Source organism: Argopecten irradians, unplaced genomic scaffold, assembly GCF_041381155.1.
Source record: "Argopecten irradians isolate NY unplaced genomic scaffold, Ai_NY scaffold_0511, whole genome shotgun sequence".
Classification (NCBI taxonomy): Eukaryota; Metazoa; Mollusca; class Bivalvia; order Pectinida; family Pectinidae; genus Argopecten; species Argopecten irradians.
This window is the reverse complement of record NW_027187978.1, coordinates 32,872-39,572: the sequence shown is the minus strand read 5'-3', so window position 1 is coordinate 39,572 and position 6,701 is coordinate 32,872. Positions and strand designations below refer to the sequence as shown.

General features: G+C 33.0%; 1 long non-coding RNA gene across 1 annotated transcript; it reads right to left on the bottom strand.

Annotated features, from left to right (window-relative positions):
• Positions 1 to 969: 969 nt before the first annotated feature.
• On the bottom strand, positions 970 to 2,488 carry LOC138312893 (uncharacterized). Its single transcript, XR_011207074.1, has 2 exons — positions 2,381 to 2,488; positions 970 to 1,432 (listed from the first exon to the last, which is right to left on the bottom strand). It is a non-coding gene; the product is annotated as an uncharacterized lncRNA (long non-coding RNA).
• Between the last annotated feature and the right edge of the window lie 4,213 nt (positions 2,489 to 6,701).

Here is a 6,701-nt window from a genome sequence, read left to right as displayed (position 1 = left end):
GAGGAATGTTTTCAAAATGAGTGAAATATGTCTTGTAATTAGACTGTTGTTTTCGTAAATACTAAATAGCGAAAAACGGAATCCACAAAAAAACTACTCTTTTTAAAGGGATAACAAAGAGAAAAACAATAATAACTGAAACTGATATCGGTATAACCCAAAGCATAAGAAGGTATCTTAACTCCTCATAAAACATTTGAATTAGATTAAATAACATATATACATGGAAACTGATATTACTATTCAATCCAATGATATTTGTTACATATGGTTTTAACGATAAATCAGAACTATTGTTCTTAAGATCTTCCTACATTAGTAATCTTTGATTAATGGGAATCTTGATCAAATTTTTTATCACCAAAGGTTATAAGCTATACTGATGCTTTATAAATGATATAGTTACTGTGTCGAAACATGAACTGTAAACACCTTTGGTAGGGGGCGCTATGATTCTTCAACACAACGAACGGTAAATGAATGTCATGACTCACCGCTCCTAAGTGTCGTGAAAAATATAAGTTACGAGCGAACCAGCTGTTGTATCTAAGAATACGGCAATAACGACATGCAGGAGGAAACAAATATTAGCAAGAAGATGACTCGGATCAAAAGCAAAATCCTTACTGGCCATATCAGAAATAACAAAATCTTATCAATAAAGGTGTAATGGTTGATGTAGCCTACTTCACATAGGATAGCATAAAGATCATGATTGTGTTTGTATAATGTCGAGCATCACTTCATATATTCAGTTCCCTGATTATAACACATATAAAATATAGTTATTTATAAATAATAATATCAAATTAGGTACAGTATTGACGCATCCTCCTATGATGTGGAGAGTGTTATTTCTCAATTATTTTTGTTTAATAATAAATACACATAAACCTGATAACAATCTTGAGAAAGAGTCTTTAAGGTTTTGGATATAGGCATTGGATTACAAAGAAAAAAACAACAAGATCCGTTTTATAATTTATTTCCACCAAATTTCAATAGCAACAACGTATCAATATGTCCAATCCTTTCTACAGTGATTTGATTAAAGAGTGATGTATTTATCTTTATTTCTTAATCTAAATATCAAAAGCCAATAGATTAATTGAGAAATAATGTATGTTATTATTTTGTGGTCCTTACATTTTCCAACTGATTCTATCAAGATGTCTCAGTTTTGATTGAAGATTGGCAAAGCATCGGGTGCCGGTACAACGGCACAACTGTACGGTGTAGTTAATTGTTGGATATACATGATATCATTTGTATTAGTATACTTCCAGTCTTTTCTTACATACCAAACACAAACAACAAATGATACGGAAATATAACCTTACATCCCGTCAGTTAGTAGCTAGTTACAAAGTAAGGTAATTGGCAACCGCAACAATGGCAAATGTTACTGTGAGTTTCCATGCAGCACACATTTCTGAAACAGTTATTTTAGTGTTTTAGTGATCCGAATGTTTTTTATGAAATTACATAATAATGAATGGTTACTCAAACGGAAAATGTAAAAATTATTTTCTTTCTCCAGTTATATATCGTGTTTTGATATAATTTCAGTTAAATCTTCAATCACAACTATTACTTGATATAAGATAAATGATGATATCGTACGGAAAATAAATTAGTGATTATTCTATTTGATAGCTTTAGTAAAACGATAAATGATTGACGTAATTGGTACGCGTATCATTTTTTATATCGACGGAATCGCTCATACAATGCTTATTAGACAAAACAATGTCTTCTAAATCACAAACCTAACCTAAAAGGTACTTTGAAATTAGCATGCATATTTTCTAAAATAATGAAAACACATAGATTATATAAGAAAACATACATACCAATGACTATTGCACTATTGGCAGATAGTCTGTTTTGTATTCAAGAAAACATACATACCAATTGCACTATTGGCAGATAGTCTGTTTTGTATTCAAGAAAACATACATACCAATTGCCACTATTGGCAGATAGTCTGGTTTGTATTCAAGAAAACATACATACCAATTGCACTATTGGTAGATAGTCTGTTTTGTATTCAAGAAAACATACATACCAATTGCACTATTGGCAGATAGTCTGTTTTGTATTCAAGAAAACATACATACCAATTGCACTATTGGCAGATAGTCTGGTTTGTATTCAAGAAAACATACATACCAATTGCACTATTGGCAGATAGTCTGTTTTGTATTCAAGAAAACATACATACCAATTGCACTATTGGCAGATAGTCTGTTTTGTATTCAAGAAAACATACATACCAATTGCACTATTGGCAGATAGTCTGTTTTGTATTCAAGAAAACATACATACCAATTGCACTATTGGCAGATAGTCTGGTTTGTATTCAAGAAAACATACATACCAATTGCACTATTGGCAGATAGTCTGGTTTGTATTCCAACGGCCTCAAAATGTACACCGGCTGTCAGGATACCAAGTGTAGTTCTTTTTCTTGTATGTGCCTACACAAAAGAAAAAAAGAAAATATTGTAGGCGACGGGAATCTGTATATCTTGTCCGGACAATTAATAATGTCAGCACACTAATTCCGATGTTGATTAACATAATAATACTATCAATTTACTTCCATTGGATGGTTGTGTGGTTACAAACCTTTGTATCTTACGTACTGAAAGAGAAGGGGATTTTACGCTCATTACTCGAAAGTAATTTGAACTCAAAATTTCCCAGACGAGAAATATTTTGTAATATATGAACTGTATGGTATATTTTTACATAAATATTCTCATATCAGAATTATGATGAAAAAAATAATATATTACTTACAATTCGAATGTATATCTACCACGAACATTTTACCGACGCGAACGTTATATGTGCCATGATTTTCATACTCACTAATCTAGAAGATCTTTTGATGTTGTATTTACCACCCAAATTACCATCATTTTGAAAATCAAAATACTCACAATGCATCGGTTTTAATTTTACACGTACAAATATGAGTTGAAAATGATTTTTGGCACTACTGCCAAAAATCATTATATTTTCATCTACAATGCAGTGAAATAAGTACAATTCCATTTAACATTATAACAGTGCAATACGTAATTGTAAAGTGACTTCCATTTAAACATACTAAGGCATTAAACAAGAAATTTACAGTGATCAAATTATGTCTTGTAAGCAACTTTTAACAGGCGTCACACATGTATGTCTGTCCATTTGAATGATTCTCACGGTTTCATTCATCAAACCTAATGGTGTTTAATAGATTACAGAAGAAAAATTAAAGGGACATTTCAGTCTAAGAGAACATAAAAATTTGTACATATATCGGAAAAAATCAGTTCTAATGGAAATTAAACCAGTCGGTTTCACTGTGATATATCCCTGAAAAGCCCATGTTGCGAAATATGTGTAGATGTTTAAACTCGCTTTTGCTGTCCGCCATTACACAATGTGGTCGAACTTCTGGTATGCCGAACACTGTCCCTTTCTCATAGAGTAATGCAACTTTTGTATAGAACTGCTAAAATCGTTCAGACAGTAGTGTGTTTACCTTATTAGGTGAATTGTCTTGCCTAAAAATCGTTTTATCACTTTCTCAGTGGTTTATGTAGTTTATTTGTTTAATGTGTGTGGCTCGGGTATGGGTACAAGCGTCCATATTGTACCTGCTTAATCTTATTGATCAACGATTTGATATTTCAACGATATCAATTAAAATACTTAACAATGTCGTGGAATTTGTCAATGTTTTACGTTATATGTTTCATAAGAAATGTAGAACAATACATTTATGCCATATTTTGCTTCTTGTTTATGTAAAAGATTTAGCCTGAGTGAATTGTCCCTTTAATATGTCATAATGTCCGCCCAGTAACTGCACATATAACTTTTAATAATTTATATTTATATATCGCGAAAAACACTTCTACGTTAACAGTAAGCAGTTATTAGAAGTAATGTAATTGATATAAAAAAAATATACAGTTGATGAGGTTTTCCTAGTACTGTTGAACTGCGATTAATAGAACCGCCAATAAGCTGATGTGGCGAACGTGTCGTTAAGTCCAGAATTCATTCTTCTGTACAAACGGTTATTATCTTTGTGGGATCGACCTCAGTGTATTTGTTGAATTCCAAATGAATAATTCTAAGTCTCGATTTTTTGTTCGAAGTTTTTCTGTCGATTCCCCTTGGACTTCGATACATCGAGGTTTGACCGTATTGGTGCGATGATTCCAAGTAAATTAACCAGTTCGTACAATGCAAAGAAATAGAAAACCACCATCAATGAGCTGACGAATGATTTTTGTCCTGCAACTGTCGTTCAACTGACGGAATAAACTTTAAAAGCTTTATCAGTCAATACGATCACGTGAATATGTTCCCATATCGGACGAACTTTTTCTAACTTGACCCCGAAATTTACCCTTCCGGTGAATGAAACGTAATTTAGTTAGTCCCCAGAACCAAAACGTTAACCGGAATGACGTTATTTTTACGATATTGAATCTCCAATATTCCAGTGTCATCGTATTCTTGTGCGCATGGCAAAGGTATGTATTGTAAAGTAATTCTTTGGTGGGTAATTGTTGTTTTCTGTGTATTTCTATATAGTAGTCAGTGATATTACCCACTGAAACAGAATTACTGGAACTGTTTTTGCGAAGCCGCTTTTATATTTTCCCACAATCTTTCCCTGCGCAACAAAGAATGAGTCTCGCTTCGGGGCGCAACCAAGTAAATAACTGGCGATTTGGTTTTGTTCTCAATGTCATCTGTAAGGAAATGGTTGCAGAATAAACAAAAATATCATTTTAGGCAAAGCCTATCTGAGAGTGCTGAAGTTAATCCATTCATTCGTTTTTTTTGTTTTTTTTGAACTGTTACTAAATAGATATATGTCAGGTAACGAAAGGATTTCTAACGGCGAAAGAGTAATCCCCCCCCCCCCGGACCCATCCGATCCCCCCGATTTTTATCAGCGATGTTGACATGTGTTTTGGTTCTTGTTGATATTTGTATTCGCTGACTAACTGTACTTGCTAGAAACCATTTATAGAAATTATGAAGTATTAGAAACATAGCTTTTTCTGAATTACTGGCATTGTGAGTTTTTAAAAACAATGAAAAACAATATTGAACACAGGATACTTCTACTTTCACTTTCCGCGAAATTCGTGACTGCGGCTACAAAATATATCTCAACGGTCATTCCTCCGTTACCAGCGGTAAATTCACGAAGCAAGTGGTCACGTAACACGGCTTTAAAGCTAAAATTCAAGATAAAATGTAAATGTTAGATTCATGTAAAATAGAATGGTGAGCGTTTTGTTATCACGCGAAAGATTGACTTTGGATACTGTCTTGCGCAACGATGGATCTTGTTTTGACTTCCGGTTTCCGAGAAATTTTCCAACTCTAGATATATTGCATTATTTACATAAAATAACGTTACCGATACACAACGACCTCTATCGCAAGAGTTCGCTGCGCTCTCTAATACACGGTTAGTATCTTTACAATTTTTTTTTGTGTGCTTCGCCACGGAAAGTACCTTGCCTCATAAGGTACTAAACCATGTATTATCCGTATGGACATCAAATTTTCACACATCAGGGCGGAATATCGAAACTGCTGTGTACATTTTACTTTTGTATGAGTTGTTACGAAGTCAAATACTGGTGGTATTCTATAACCGGACATTAATATAATGTATGCCATATTTTTTGCTCAATGTAATGTTTAGAAACAGCAATGTATGTTTTGCGGCGAATTGTTTGTTTGACAGTCAATATTAAATCATGATTATATCGTTTTTGTTGACGATGATACTCACTCACCGTGCAACCAGGTTTATCGCATATTTCGACGGTACAACTTTCAGATACACTGAGGTCGATCCCACAAGTCGGAATCCAGTCATTGTTACCACAAGTGTAGCCAGTGTGTGCCAGGTGTGGTTGCATGAGCGGTGTGGGTGTCAGTTAACTCAATTATGCCATGAGTGTCGGCACTAAAAGACAAAGAAACTTGAATTGTTAATTCTCTCATTATCTTATATATACATTTATATCAATATTGTAACGTTTAGAATAACGTTTTTATATATACATCTGAAGATATAGTGTATTATGAAAAAATGTGAAGTTCATTCAAATTCGAATGGAGTAAATCTGTTCATATAAAAATAGTAATAGCATTCTTCTTGCATACCCAGAAGAAATATTGTATACTGTAACCGATTTATCCGTAAAAGTGTCCGTGAAATCTGCCTTGCAGTTGTCGAGTTTTCATTTGATGATTCCCTGTTTTAGTAGAAAAGCAATCTATTATAAATATATTAATTCCAGACTTTACATTAATCCTTGAAAAAACACAAATAGTATCTAAAATGATATATATCAATTGATTAAAATACAAATGGAATACGAAATTTGTTATCATCAATGATTAAATTGTTTTATTATGATATTTATGCGTATACATCAAGATCAATTATTTCCATAAATTTCAAAGTATGTTTAAGGGGATTTTTAAATTAAGTTGATTGTGGAACTTTTTTTTTCTGTTTTGTTTTACGCTGCTTTGCATTCTTACTTGCTAAAGTCAAAATTAGTTATAATCGCATCGCGTTGCCTGTCATGCTGTTTGGATTTCACATGGTTGTAAATAATATGTTCACTTTGATTGAATGGTCAAGATGATTTACT